The sequence below is a fragment of the Microcaecilia unicolor genome, chromosome 4, assembly GCF_901765095.1.
Source record: "Microcaecilia unicolor chromosome 4, aMicUni1.1, whole genome shotgun sequence".
NCBI lineage: Eukaryota > Metazoa > Chordata > Amphibia > Gymnophiona > Siphonopidae > Microcaecilia > Microcaecilia unicolor.
In genome coordinates this window covers 339483097-339498579 of record NC_044034.1, presented here as the reverse complement: position 1 = coordinate 339498579, position 15483 = coordinate 339483097, and the positions used below count along the sequence as shown (strand labels likewise).

Here is a 15483-nt window from a genome sequence, read left to right as displayed (position 1 = left end):
ATTTACAATATTTATATCCCACACAATCTAAAATCCTCAGCAGATGACAATTAAAACATTCAGGGGACCTTTTACTAAGGAATGTCTAAAAGTGGCCTGTGTTCGTGCAGGCACATGTTTTTGGACGCGCACAGGTCATTTGTTTTCAGCGTGCCTGGAAAGAAAGCATCGCTTTTTGTGGCTGAAAATGGACATGCGGCAAAATTAAAACAAGTGCGCATCCATTTTCGGCCTGAGACCTTACTGCCACCCACTGACTTAGCGGTAAGGTCTCACGCGCTAACCGGGCAGTAAGAGACCAGAACGCATAAACTGCCGAATACTGCTGGGTAAGCTCCATGCGATATTTTCTACCATGTGTTTTGGACACACATCAAAAATGAAATTACCAATCCTGGGCACGTGGTAGTCAGGCAGTAGTTCCAATTTGGCGTGCGTTGGTGCCTACACACCTTAGTGAAAGGGGCTCTCACAGTATAAAATGGCCTAGTGGTTAGAGCACTGTTTTTTCAATCCAGAGGTGGCTGGTCCAAATCCCACTGCTGCTCCTTGTGATCTTGGGCAAGTCACTTAACCCTCCATTGCCTCAGGTACAAACTTAGATTGTGAGCCCTCCTGGAACAGAGAAATATCCAGTGTACCTGAATTTAACTCACCTTGAGCTACTACTGAAAAAGGTGTGAGCAAAATCTAAATAAAGAAATATTTGAGATTCTACATGGAATGTTACTACTATTGAGATTTTGGTGCTACTGTTTGAGATTCTAAATGGAATGTTGAGATTCTGTTGCTACTATTGGAGATTCTACATGGAATGTTGCTATAGTGGAGGAGTGGCCTAGTGGTTAGAATACCAATCTTGCAATCCAGAGGTGGCTGGTTCAAATCCCACCACTGCTCCTTGTGATCTTGGGCAAGTCACTTAACCTTCCATTGCCTCAGGTACAAACTTAGATCAGGGGTGTAGCCACAGGTGGGCCTGGGCTCAGGCCCACCCAGCAACGGTGCAGGGAGATATTTGCATGCACTTGCTCCACTGCATGCAAATCTCTCTTATGCATATTCATTGTGGATATCCCGAAAACCTGACAGGCCTGGGTGCCTCCAGGACCAGGTTTGGGAACTACTGCATTATAGCATTTTCAGTTTTGTTTTCCATTCCTTTCCTAATAATTCCTAACATTCTATTCCTAACATAATATTTCTTAGCCACCACTGCACATAGAACAGAGGGTTTCAACGTATCAGCAACGATGACACCTAGATCATTTTCCTGGGCGGTGACTCCTAATGTGGAACCTTGCATCACGTAACTATGGTTTGGGTTCCTCTTTCCCACATGCAGATGCTAGTTGAAAGGGGGAAGAAGAGTGCAGATGCTGGATAGAAAGGGGGGGACAGAAGGAGAGCAGATGCTAAATAGGAAGGGGGAGGAGGGCAGATGCTGGATGGAAGGGCAGAAGAAGAGGGCAGATGCTAAATTGAAGGGGGAAAGAAGAAGATAGATACTAGATGGGAAGGAGAGGGCAGATACTGAATGGAAAGGAGGTGAAGAGAGGAGGCAGATGTCAAATGGAAAAGGGAGACATAATGCTGGATGGAAGGGGATAATAAAGAAGGCAGATGCTGGATGGAAGGGGAAGAAGAAGGCAGATACTGGATGGGAAGGAGGTGAAAAGAGAGACAGATGCTGGATAGAAAGGGTGGAATTAGAAAGAGGGCAGATGTTAAATGGATGGGGAAGAAAAAGCACAGATTCTGAATGGAAAGGGGAAGAAAGAAAGAACGAGGATAGAGTTAGTGAAAGACTGAGGAATAAGAAGTGGAATAGGAGAGCCAGGGTAAGCTGTACGTAGACATAGTAGAAAGGAGGAAACTGAAGACTAGAATGAATTAAATCTGGACAGACAGGCAGAAAAATAAATTAAAGAAAGTTGAAAGGAAAAAGATGAGAGAAAAGAATGACAAACGGTATCCTGGCAAGAGAGTTAAGAGAACAGAAGGAAAGCAGAAACCAGATATTGGGGCTAGACAACACAGGTAGGAAAAATAATTTTATTTTTATTTTAGGTTAAAGTAGTATGATAGCCTTATTAATAAAGGTTAAATATAAATAGAAACTGGAAATAAGATGCCATCTTTTTATTGGACTAATTTTTAATTCAGTTTTGACTATCTTTCAAAAACTAAAACCGCTTTCTCTGGTCAGAACAGGAAACCATATCAGCAAGAAGAAGGTTTTGGTCTCTGACAGATAATTGAAAAATGTATTTAGCCTAATAAAATGATATCATCATCTTTTCCATTTTTTTTATTTTATTTGTATTTGTCAATTTGTAATGTAGTGCTTGGAATTTGTCAGTTTTTGAAATTTACATCTGCTAACTTTGTTTTGCGCAGTGTAGGGATGTGTGCTTTTTCTGGTGTTGTACTGTAGTCAGATTCTGGTTTCAGTTAAATTTTTTTCTACCTGTTTCTATTTTTAGATTGAGGTTACTTATTCTATAATGGGTGAGGGTCTACCTGTGTTCTGTATGTGTGAAAGTGACATGGTTGTCTGTTAATATTAATTGTGCAGGATGAATCTGTACTAACCTGGCTTCTTTAGTTTTCCAATAGGGTTTATTGATGTTCTAGTGCCCATTGAATGTTTGTGATGCTGTGTTTTCCTACATAGTCCTCGTTATATGACTCAGAGAAGTTATTGCTATTATGGTATAGTAGAATTGCTCTGTAGGTTCTGAGTGACATTTGTAGTGTTTTGTATTACTTTACGGCAGGGGCGTAGCTACGTGGGGCCACAGGGGCCTGGGCACCCGTAGATTTGGCCCTGGACCCCCCTGCCGATGACCCTCTCAACCCCCCTCCCGCCGTCAACCTGCTGTCGCCGTCTGCTACCTTTGCTGGCGGGGGACCCCAACCCCCGCCAGCCGAGGTCCTCTTCTTCCTTTGTTCTGTTTCTGAGTCTGACGTTCTGTGGGGGAGGGTTGGCAGCGGGAGGGGAGGTCAAGAGGGGCGGAGGTGGGGGGCGGAGGCGGGGGGGGGGGCGGCAATGGCGGGGAGGGGGTGTTGGCGGCGCCAGGGGGGCTAAAATGTGCCCCCTCACCTCGGGCTCTGGACCCCCCTCTCGCCAAAGTCTGGCTACACCCCTGCTTCATGCTATATCTGTTACTGGATTTTGGATATGGATTTAGATCTCAGTAGTAGCACAAGGCAAGTTACATTCAGGTACAGTAGGCATTTCCTGTCCCTAGAGAACTTACAATCTAAGTTTTGTACCAGGGGCAACGGAGGGTTAAATGATTTGCCCAAGAACTCACGTAGTGACGTTAGGATTTGAATCCCAGCTTCCCTGGTTCTCAGCCTCCTGCTCTAACTATTAAGTACAGCTAATCACAGTATGACGTTGACTATTCAGATGCCCAATTATCCAGACCGGCATCTCTCATTCTCCCTCTCGCTCCAGACCTGCTTTTACAGTCAGCAGCACTAAGTTGTCCCATCCAGGAAATAGGAAGTTCCATCAAAGGAGGCGGGACGCTACAGAGGGAGGCTCCAGGCCTAGATAGAGGTACTGTGCTCATTGCTTGCTGACTGTAAAAGCAGGTTTGGAGGGTCACCAGAAGAAGGGAGAATGAGAGACGCTGGATTGCTGGCCATGGGGGGTGGGGGGGAACAGGAGAAAGAGAAACTTGACCTGGAAGGGGGGAGCTAGAAGACATGTGAAAACAGGGTGGCCTGGTAATCAGCAAATTTGTTTGGTTTACCGTAGGTGGTAAAAAGGTTTTCTTCTGCAACTGGATGTCCATGTAGGTTTGTCCAATCATCTGGATTTATGACTACCCAGACCACCTTGAGATCCTCAGACACTATTACCCCAAGGTCTCTGCTGCTCTGTGCTTATCAGTGGAGGAGTGGGCTAGTGGTTAGAGCACTAGTCTTGTAATCCAGACGTGGCCGGTTCAAATCCCACTGCTGCTCCTGGTGATCTTGAGCAAGTCACTTAACCCTCCATTGCCTCAGGTACAAACTTAGATTGTGAGCCATCCTGGGACAGGGAAATATCCAGTGTACCTGAATGTAACTCACCTTGAGCTACTACTGCAAAAGGTGTGAGCAAAATCTAAATAAATAAATACAAAATAATACTCTCATCCCTTATTCCCTTAACTATACTTTGACTTGTTTTCGCATAACTCCTCACAATGTAATCCATAACCAAGTTGTAACAAACTGTATTTCCACCATTCACAATGTATTGTAAGCCACACTGAACCCGCAAATAGGTGGGAAAATGTAGGATACAAATGCAATAAATAAAAATCTCATACATCTCTTGGATTTCTGCACTCCAAGTAAATCATTCTGCACATCCTCACAATTTTTGTAAATCTCTTCTCATGTTTTCTACTCCCTCTGTAGTGTCCACTCTGTTGGATATCTTTGTGTCATGTGAAAAAAAGGACAAATCTTTCCTTCTAACCCTTTGGCAATGTCGCTCACAAATATATTAAAAAGAATCGGTCCCAGTACCAATCCCTGAGGTATTCCACCACTCAAATTCCTTTCCTCCGAGCAAACTCTTAGGCCCAACTCACTAGCTTGTTGCATAGGTGACATCATTGCTGTGACTCCTTTAAATTACTTTCTCCTTGTTAGTGGTGTATGCTGTTGTAACCCTGTCTTGTGCTTTCAATAGATTGTTTGTGGTACCTGGTCAAAATAACCCTAACAAAATAGTCCTGACAAAAAAGCTCCAAAACAAAAAAAAAACTCCCGACATAATAGTTCCTGACATAACAGCCACTGTCAAAACGTCCTGCCCACAATATAACCCTTGACAAATTAGCCCCCTCCCCCCCGACAAAAGGGCCCGATCAGGCTGCCCAGAATATGGGACTGCATTTTTTTCCTAATAATCTTGCCTTGTCAAACAGGATAAGGTTGGTAAGACTATGAAAATGATGAAAATATTGTTGTTGTTTTTTTTAATTAGCATATTGATGGAAGAATAGTTTCTTTAAATAGCAGAACAGATCATGAATACCAGTTTGTAGCTATAGAATTTTGTTTATTTATATATGCTTTATGCAATTGAATGCTGGTAGGAGTCTTTATCAGTGAAGATTTCAGTTGTAGTTTATTATTATTTTTGTGATGTGTTATTTTTTCTTAGGGGGCTGTTTTGTTAAGGGTTGTTTTGTGGGAGGGACCATTTTGTCAAGGGTTATTTTGTTACAAGGCTGTTTTGTCAGGGCTTTTTTGTCGAGGCTATTTTGTCAGGGCTATTGTGACTAGGTGCTGAAAATTATGCCCCAAAACTCCCCCCCTGCCTCCCCACCTATACTCACCCCTCCCTAATGCTAAAAGGAAAAAACAAATCAACAATCTGGAAAGGAATTTAAGACAAAACTTCGAGCTCTAGTGGACAGAGACTGTATATATAGCTCCAGGGCCGCCAAGAGCCAGAGCCGGGCCTGGGATAAGGCCGCCCCTGGACCCCCCCACCACCCTGGGTCGTCGTCGCCGGGCCCCCCCACCCGAGGTCGCCGGCTCCCCTCTACCCGCTACCAGGCCGGGCCCTGCACTAACCTTAAACGCCTCCTTTCAGCACGTTTGCAGCAAGCAGCAGCAGGGCAGACCTCTCCTTCCTTCCGTGCCCCGCCCTCGCGGACGTTACATCAGGCGAGGGTGGGACATGGAAGGAAGGAGTGGCCTGCCCTGCTGCTGCTTGCTGCGAACTTGGTGAAAGGAGGCATTTCAGGTTAGTGCTGGGAGCGACGGAGGGAGGGCGGGTCGGACTGCGGTGTCGCCGGGCCCTCTCCGGAGGCCCGGTCCTGGGGACTTTTGTCCCCCCTGTCCCCCCCTCTCAGCAAGGAACTGCCTGTGCCTACGAGAAGAGAACCCAACCACCCGGTGTTCCAGCATCATAAGCTCATGTAGTTTATTATGCCAATGCCAATAATCAGGTGAAGATTCCCCCTTCTACATACATAAAATAACCCGTTTCCCCAGCCTACAGGCTTTGCATACTAATTGTTGTGCTCCCCTACTGTTTAAAGCAAAAAAACCCTCATATTTATCCAGAAGTGCACCCAGTGGGGAAAACGGTATCCGGGTCCTCAACAGGACTTCCAAAAATTTAAACAAGGTCAACCAAAATATCTGAATCTTGGGACACTCTCAGAGAGAATGAAAGAAAGAGCCCACCCCTCGCCCGCACTTAGAGCAAAGAAGCTCAATGAAAATTTTAATTGTGACTAATTGCGTGATTGAAAGTATGTTATTTATTCTTAGGGGCCCTTTTACAAAGGTATCGGAGGACTAATGCGCGGGTAGCGTGCACCCAATCATGAAATATTTTTGCAGCGCCGGAAATGGCAAGCACTGGGGTAGAGAACTATTGCCAGGCTGCTGCGGTAGGCCAATGGTACTTCCCTTTTAGCGAGTGGTAAGCCCATGTTGGGCTTACTGCCACTTCATAAAAGGGCCCCTAAACGAGATGACTGTTAATATCACAGTCATGTTGTTTATTTATTTTACTTACATTTGTACCCCGCGCTTTCCCACTCATGGCAGGCTCAATGCGGTTTACATGGGGCAACAGAGGGTTAAGTGACTTGCCCAGAGTCACAAGGAGCTGCCTGTACCTGAAGTGGGAATCAAACTCAGTTCCCCAGGAGTCGGACCAAAGTCTACCACCCTCACCACTAGGCCACTCCTCCACTCCAATAACTGAATAACTTTACCCAGTAATCTTTATTATATTGCTGATCTCAAGAATTCCATTGTTAATGTTGGCGGAGAATAATGCTTTTATTTTTGAAACGGATCTTGTTCATACTGCAGTTGAGATCCTGAAGTGAACTACTTGTTAGACAGGAACCAGAAAAAGTGATAACTGTTAATGAAGGGCCTTTATTAATGATACACTCTTATAACCATGTATTAGAGCCCTGAATCATACTCTTCTTAAATATTGTCTGCTTTTTGCTTTGACATCTGGGTCAGAAGTACCATTAAATCTAAAAAGCACGTGTTTTCTATACAATTCCATTTATTTATAAGAATCTCATCGTCATTAAATATCTTCAGTTCTTTTTGAATCCATAACCCTCTATCAAAAGTATTACCCTTACCCTTTAGGGATCCTTTTTACCCTACAGTACTCCAAAAGTGTAATGATTGAGTTCAGTTTGCAAAAACATATGCTTAGTCTCACAGTCTCTTCCCAACGGTTGATGGACATGTCTACGTCTTCCTTATCTACAAAGATGGAGTCTCTAAGGATCATTTCTTGTTGTCCTCTTTTTTATTTCATTGGTTGTCACAGAAATATGAACATAATTGGAGGCCTGAGAAGGAGGAAATGTTGCGGGGCACCAAGATTTCAAGAATATGTTAAGAAAAATTAAAGGATGACGTGGTGAAAAAAACTACGAGGAATGTCTATCAATAATGAAACTCAGTATCTCTGGAAATATTTCAAAATATAATAAGTCTGCGATTGCGTACAGCCGTCACTAGTAGAAGGTGAATATTAAAAAGATAACAGGTATTTAGCTAGAAATTTATAAACATGCAAATTTGTTTGATATCCCTGAATATTTTCAAATTGAAAAGCAGCACAAATGCTGAAGCCAGAGCTACTCAAAACAAAAAATAGTGATCAAAATACCAGCTAGCGTACTCAGGAGATAAACAACCATATCCTAGAAAGGAGGAGAGAGGTGTGGTAGCCGTGTTAGTCCACTTTTAAAGGTAATCAATAGAAATCAAACAAAATAAAACATGGAAAAGAAAATAAGATGATACCTTTTTTATTGGACATAACTTAATACATTTCTTGATTAGCTTTCGAAGGTTGCCCTTCTTCCTCAGATCGGAAATAAGCAAATGTGCTAGCTGACAGTGTATATAAGTGAAAACATTCAAGCATTACTATGACAGTAAAATAGATACCATTGGAGATTCTACATGGAATGTTGCTACTATTGGAGATTCTACATGGAATGTTGCTATTCCACTAGCAACATTCCATGTAGAAGCCTGCGCGGCCACATTGGTGATCTGCAAGGGCCGACTTCTACATGGAATGTTGCTAATGGAATAGCAACATTCCATGTAGAATCTATAGAAATCAAACAAAATAAAACATGGAAAAGAAATTAAGATGATACCTTTTTTATTGGACATAACTTAATACATTTCTTGATTAGCTTTCGAAGGTTGCCCTTCTTCCTCAGATCGGAAATAAGCAAATGTGCTAGCTGACAGTGTATATAAGTGAAAACATTCAAGCATTACTATGACAGTAAAATAGATACCATTGGAGATTCTACATGGAATGTTGCTACTATTGGAGATTCTACATGGATGGAATGTTGCTATTCCACTAGCAACATTCCATGTAGAAGGCTGCGCAGGCTTCTGTTTCTGTGAGTCTGACATCCTGCACGTACGTGCAGGACGTCAGACTCACAGAAGCAGAAGCCTGCGCGGCCACATTGGTGATCTGCAAGGGCCGACTTCTACATGGAATGTTGCTAGTGGAATAGCAACATTCCATGTAGAATCTATAGAAATCAAACAAAATAAAACATGGAAAAGAAAATAAGATGATACGTTTTTTTATTGGACATAACTTAATACATTTCTTGATTAGCTTTCGAAGGTTGCCTTTCTTTGAGAAGGGCAACCTTCGAAAGCTAATCAAGAAATGTATTGTTATGTCCAATAAGAAACATATCATCTTATTTTCTTTTCCATGTTTAATTTTGTTTGATTTCTATTGATTACCTAGAAAGGAGGAAAAAGAGCCTCAGTTGGTGCCGAGATCAGGATAACAATCTTATTGAAAAATTCCTTCAGTCAGCTGGAATCTATCATTGGCTCATAAAAACCTCCACATTTCAATTTATTGAAATGAACAAAATTGTTTCTTTTTAACTTTTTTTTCTTCTTTTTATTTTAATTTGAAACTTATTGCTTTATCAAATTGTTTTCTTATCAACCTGAATATCACCAGCCGATATGGATTGGCATTATAACAACGTTCATTATTGTTTATCTATAATATGAATCACAATACTCAAAATAGCATAAAGCGAGCTTTAAAGAGACTGAGAAAAACTTAGCTTATGTCTGGGCTGTCCCAAAGGGGAACCCGTTTCACTTCTGCTTCTTCAGGGGAAGCCCAATAAAGCCCAATGGCTATCTCAGACTCAATAATAAAATTCTCATTACTCAAAGCTCAGTGAGAGCTATCTATAGCATACTTAACATTTGTTGAGAACAAAGTTCAGATGAATTATTTGAAAGGATTGGGGGAAATTTTCAGAAGCTATTTAAATGAGTTTATAGCTATCTAAAGGGTCCTTTTACTAAGGTACGCTGAAAAATGGCCTGCAGTAGTGTAGGTGCATGTTTTGCCCGTGCACAGAATCATTTTTCAGCGCACCTATAAAAAATGCCTTTTTTTGGGTGTGCCGAAAATGGACGTTTGGCAAAATGAAAATTGGCCTGCATCCATTTTGTGTCTGAGACCTCACCACCAGCCATTGATTAGCAGTAAGGTCTAACACGTTAACCTGGCGGTAACGCGTGTTCAAATGCCGATTACCACCTGCGTGCCAGAAAATAAAAATATTTTCTGACATATGAAGTGGATGCACGTCAAAAATGAAATTAGCGCCCGGGCCAAGCGTAGCCAGGCAGTAACTTGGAATTGACGCACGTTGGGTGCGCATAAGCGCTTATGCAGCTTAGTAAAAGGACCCCTAACTGAATTAAAGGGCTTTTTGAACAATTTTCATCTTTCCCTCAGGTAAAAGCAAGCACACTTTTACTTGCAGTGCATGAAAACATTTCCCAGAGATGAAGATAGGGTGGGAAGAACAAAAACTATCCACATTGGCTTGAAGGCCACAGAAGTAAACACCAATCTGTGTGGGTAGTTTCTTCCAAGGAACAAATGTACTTTCCTTTTGAGAACAGAGCAAAATGTGTGAGTCATAGTGCCTGTGGGCTTTGCAAGTACCTGGGTAGTTTCTGAAAAATTTCCCCTAAATTCCTACATATTTTCTTTTCAGTTCTTCTAAAACAAGTTTTGGCATTTCAAAAGGCAGCAAGACAGGGCAGATGTTATCTAAGGTTAGTCAGCAGCAGCAGCAGCCAAACATGAATATACGAGTTACACAAAAAGTTAAATTATATGTAAATATTTGATTTTGCAATCTCTGTGCCTAATTTGCCCAACAGACTTGACTTGTACAAATAAAAGGCATTTCTATCGAAAACTTACTACATGTATAAAGTGTTTCTCACAAACATTCAAAATCAAGATATAAATTGTTAAAAAATGTATCAAGTAGAAATAATGGGAGGTTTCTGTAATTTATTTTTTTTAAAGCACAAGAACTAAGGGGGTCCTTTTACTAAGCTGTGGTAAACAATAAAACGTGCTTACCACAGGGTATAAAGCACTATTGCGGGGTGTACTCAGGCGTTCCGTGGTAGTTTTCAGATTGGTGAGTGATTTTACTTTTTAGTGCAGGGGGCATGTCTGGGGACGGAGAGTAGATGTGTATTGCGTTAATCAGTTAGCACAGTTATATTGCTGCGTGCTAACCAATTAGCACATAGTTAGGACATGAACCCTTACTGCCTAGAAAATAGGAGTTGGTAACTGCATATGTACATAAGTACATAAGTATTGCCATCCTGGGAAAGACCAAAGGTCCATCAAGCCCAGCATCTTGTTTCCAACAGTGGCCAATCCAGGTCACAAATACCTAGCAAGATCCCAAAAAAGTACAAAACATTTTATACTGCTTATCCCAGAAATAGTGGATTTTCTCCAAGTCCATTTAATAATGGTCTATGGACTTTTCCTTTAGGAAGCCGGCCAAACCTTTTTTAAACTCTGCTAAGCTAACTGCCTTTACCACATTCTCTGGCAATGAACTCCAGAGTTTAATTACACGTTGAGTGAAGACAGATTTTCTCCGATTTGTTTTAAATTTACTACTTTGTAGCTTCATCGCATGCCCCCTAGTCTTAGTATTTTTGGAAAGTGTAAACAGACGCTTCACATCTACCCGTTCAACTCCACTCATTATTTTATAGACTTCTATCATATCTCCCATCAGCCGCCTTTTCTCCAAGCTGAAGAGCCCCAACCACTTTAGCCTTTCCTCATAGGGAAGTTGTCTGATTCCCTTTATCATTTTCGTCACCCTTCTCTGCACCTTTTCTAATTCCACTATATCTTTTTTGAGATACGGCGACCAGAATTGAACACAATATTTGAGGTGCGGTCGCACCAGGGAGTGATACAAAGGCATTATAACATCCTCATTTTTGTTTTCTATTCCTTTCTTAATAATACCTAACATTGTATTTGCTTTCTTAGCCGCAGCAGCACACTGAGCAGAAGGTTTCAACGTATCATCAACGACGACACCTAGATCCCTTTCTTGGTCCGTGACTCCTAATGTGGAACCTTGCATGACTTAGCTATAATTCAGGTTCCTCTTTCCCACGTGCATCACTTTTCACTTGCTCACATTAAACGTCATCTGCCATTTAGACACCCAGTCTCCCAGTCTCGTAAGGTCCTCTTGTAATTTTTCACAATCCTCCCACGATTTAACAACTTTGAATAACTTCGTATCATCAGCAAATGGCCATGCGTGAATGGGGAAATTAGGGGTCCTTTTACGAAGCTGCAGCAAAAGGGGACCGGCGATGGCATTGGCGAGTGTTTTTGACATGCGCCAAGGCCCCCTTTTACCGCAGCAGGTAAAAGGTATGATTTAAAAAAAAAAAGAAATGGACTCTGTCAGCTTACTATGAGGCTATCGGCTGTTTTTTTTTAATCTAGCGTTTGAAAGGATAGACTTGTGGGTCCCCTATATATTTATGACAATTTATTGATACATATTCAAGTATTGACAAAAAGGATCTTTGAATGGCCCCTGACGCAGCCCTACAAATGCACTCAGTCTGCTGCCCCTCACTATCTTTCTACCCTCATCTCCCCTTACGTTCCCGACCGTAACCTCTGTTCACAGGATAAATCCCTCCTCTCAATACCCTTCTCCACCACCGCCAACTCTAGGCTCCACTCATTCTGCCTCGCCTCACCCTATGCTTGGAACAACCTTCCTGAACCCTTACGCCAAGCCCCCTCCCTGCCCGTCTTCAAGTCTTTGCTTAAAGCCCACCTCTTCAATGCTGCGTTCGGCACCTAACCCTTACCGTTCAGTGAATCCAGACTGCCCCAATTTGACTGCCCCTATCGGACCGACCGTTCACTTGTCTATTAGATTGTAAGCTCTTTGAGCAGGGACTGTCTCTCTTTGTTAAATTGTACAGCGCTGCGTAACCCTAGTAGCACTCTAGAAATGTTAAGTAGTAGTAGTAGTATTGGGTGAAACACGGCCTGTGTTGGGCTCTTTTATGATCTCATTAATAAAATTCATGTTGACTTTCCACTGATCTGCTCTGTTGTTTTCCATCGTGCGGCAAGTGAAGCCATTGAGGTGGCGGTAAGGGCTCCCATGCTATCCCAGCAGTAACTTGGCAGCATGTGACACTGCCCAATTACCGCTGGGAGAAAGTGGGATGTTTGACCACGGAAAACCAAAGCCTGGATAGACTGATCTTAAAAACACTTTACTAATGTATACGTGTATATATGTGTTTTGTAGACTCCTGATGCAGGCCTAACGGCTGAAACACAACGGTTGTGTCGAGTCTTTTTTCATCAATAAACAAGTGCTTTTAAGATCAATCTATCCAGGCTTTGGTTTTCCGTGGTCAAACATCCCACTTTCTCCTATACCTGTATTCTCCCGTGGGGCGTTCGAGTTCTCCGCTTGTTTGCGGATTTGTTTGAACAATTACCGCTGGGTACGTACTGGTGCTACAAAATGGGAAGTACTGCCGGGCAGCAGCCCGGTGGTAGATCCCACCCCCTCCAGCACACGCCATTTCTGGCTTGTGCTGGGGGGGGGGGGGTGGGAACTACCTCCGGGCTGCTGTAGTAGCCCGGTGGTACTTCCCTTTAGCGGTAGGTCCACGTTGGGCTTACCGCTGCTTTGTAAAAGGGCCCCTTAGTGAGTGGCCATTAATAGTGAAAATGAGGCCATTTTACTGCCACGCTAAAAGTGGCCTCAGCAAGCGGGAAAGACCCGCGTCGGGGATAGCGCTGGATATTTTTTTAGTGCAGCTGAGTAACAGGGCCCACTAATTATGAATTTCCTACCAATAAATCTATCCTATGAAAGTCGACCTGTATTGTCTTTTCAGAAAAAGAATTTGTATAAAGCAGAGGGTGCTTAGTTGATTTACTATGGGGGGGGGGGCAGATATTCAGCTGGGGGCAGTCAGCGTTTTGTTGACCACCATAGCAACATAGTAGATCAGATGACAACAGATAAAGACCTGAACGGTCCATCCAGTTTGTCCAACAAGGTAAACTCGATATAAGGTATGATGTGATGCTACAAATGTATACTTGATCTTGATTAGTCCTTGCCATTTTCAGGGCACAGACCACAGAAGTCTGCCCACCACTGGCTTTGCATCCTAATTACTGGTGTTGCCATCTAATTATTGCTAAGCTTGTTTGGTTCCGTGCCTTCTATACAGGATTCCTTTGTGTTATCCCACGCATTTTGGAATTCTGTTACTGTTTCATTCCCAGATATTCAATGCTGGGCCCAGAACCATAGCCAGGTTCTGACGTCAGGGGGAACAGACTGTATAAAGACGCATCCCCTAGGTAAATCTCTGGCTTGGGCCATGTCTGGGCACCATCACTTGAATACTTGAGCATATGTAGCTGGCTAAAACTTAGGGGCCCTATTTCTAAGGTGCATGGGTGCCTACATGCACCCAACATGCGTCAAATTGGCACTACCGCCCTGATACCACGTGCCCTAGGTGGTAATTCCATTTTTGGTGGGTGCCCAAAACATGCGGTAGAAAATATTTTCCATTTTCTACCGCGTGGCGCTTACCCAGTGGTAATTGGCAGTTTACACACGTTGAATCCTTACCACCCAATTAGCATGTCAGACTTTACTGCTAAGTCAATGGGTGGCGGTAAGGTCTCAGGCTGAAAATGGACACGTGCTGGTTTTAATTTTGCCGCACGTCCATTTTCTGCCACAAAAATGCCTTTTTTTCCAGGTGCGCTGAGGAAATAGACCAGCACACATCCAAAATATGCACCTACACCAGCACAGGCCACTTTTAGGCATGCCTTAATAAAAGGGCCCCCTTAGCCGGTTAAATAAGATGCTCAGCACTTAAATGGTTAAGGCAAACCACATAAAGATAGGATTTCTAGGCGTGATATATAGAATCTAGTCCTATGAACATATTTTTACTTGCATATAATTCAAGCAATTTTATAATACACAAATTAAATAGATAAGGCCTGTTTTACATGCAGTAAAGGGTTTTTATACAAGTAAACGACCACGTATGCGTATAAGGTGGGAAATACTATAACAAGTTGCCTAATTGTGAAGGCCACGTGGGGACCTATTTCAAGCCTAATCAATAGATATAAAATAGAATAAAACATAGAAAAGAAAATAAGATGATACCTTTTTTTATTGGACTAATAATACATTTTTTTTATTAGCTTTCGAAGTTAACCCTTCTTCATCAGATCAGAAATAAGCAAATGTTGAATAACAGTATATATAAGTGAAACATCAAAGCATACCAGTGACAGTCTCACAGGATGAGGGTGGGGTAGGTTAGGTGAGAGACAGGGAGAGCCGGGTGGATGAAGGACAGGGAGATATGCATGGTGATCAGAGGGTGACAAAGCAGTAGAATTTTATGGTTTATAATGGGCTAGAAAACCCAGATCTTTGTTAAGTCCTGTCTGGTGGGTGTCAAAATATTTAATCATTCTGACTTCAAAAAGGTCTTACGTTCCTGGATTGTCTTAAAGTTTCCTTTCAGTATTCTCACCATAAAATCATTGGTACAGTGTTCTGGTTTTGTAAAGTGCTATCCCACAGAGGTGACATCCTGGTTGGCATTGACATTTTTCATATGATGTCTATGTAAATTAAATCTCTTCTTTAGCATCTGGCATGTTTCTCCAATATAGCACCCTTCATCACACTTTTTACATTGAATGATATATACACCACATTGGAAGATGAGCATTTGAAGGATTCCTTTATGTTGAACATTTTTTCTTTCTGAATGACTGTGGGGTCCTGTGAAATGTTTTGGCATAGTTTGCAGCTGGATATGTTGCAAGGATGTGTGCCATTCTCTTCTTTTTGAGTTTCTAGCGGGGAGCTTGCTTCCCACTAGTTTGTGTTTTAAGTTGGGTGGCTGTCGGAAGGCCAGCACTGCCTCCTCCCTTGAAACACCCAGGGAGAATCTGCTACAGTACAAGGATAAGAAAACCACAGACAGAATCCCCCTTGTAGTGAGATACAACCC

At 42.5% G+C, this 15483-nt stretch overlaps 1 long non-coding RNA gene across 1 annotated transcript; it reads right to left on the bottom strand.

The window, feature by feature from the left end:
* Positions 1-226: 226 nt before the first annotated feature.
* Positions 227-14019, bottom strand: LOC115469450. Its single transcript, XR_003942008.1, has 3 exons — positions 13984-14019; positions 13928-13931; positions 227-334 (listed from the first exon to the last, which is right to left on the bottom strand). It is a non-coding gene; the product is annotated as an uncharacterized LOC115469450 (long non-coding RNA).
* Positions 14020-15483: the final 1464 nt, after the last annotated feature.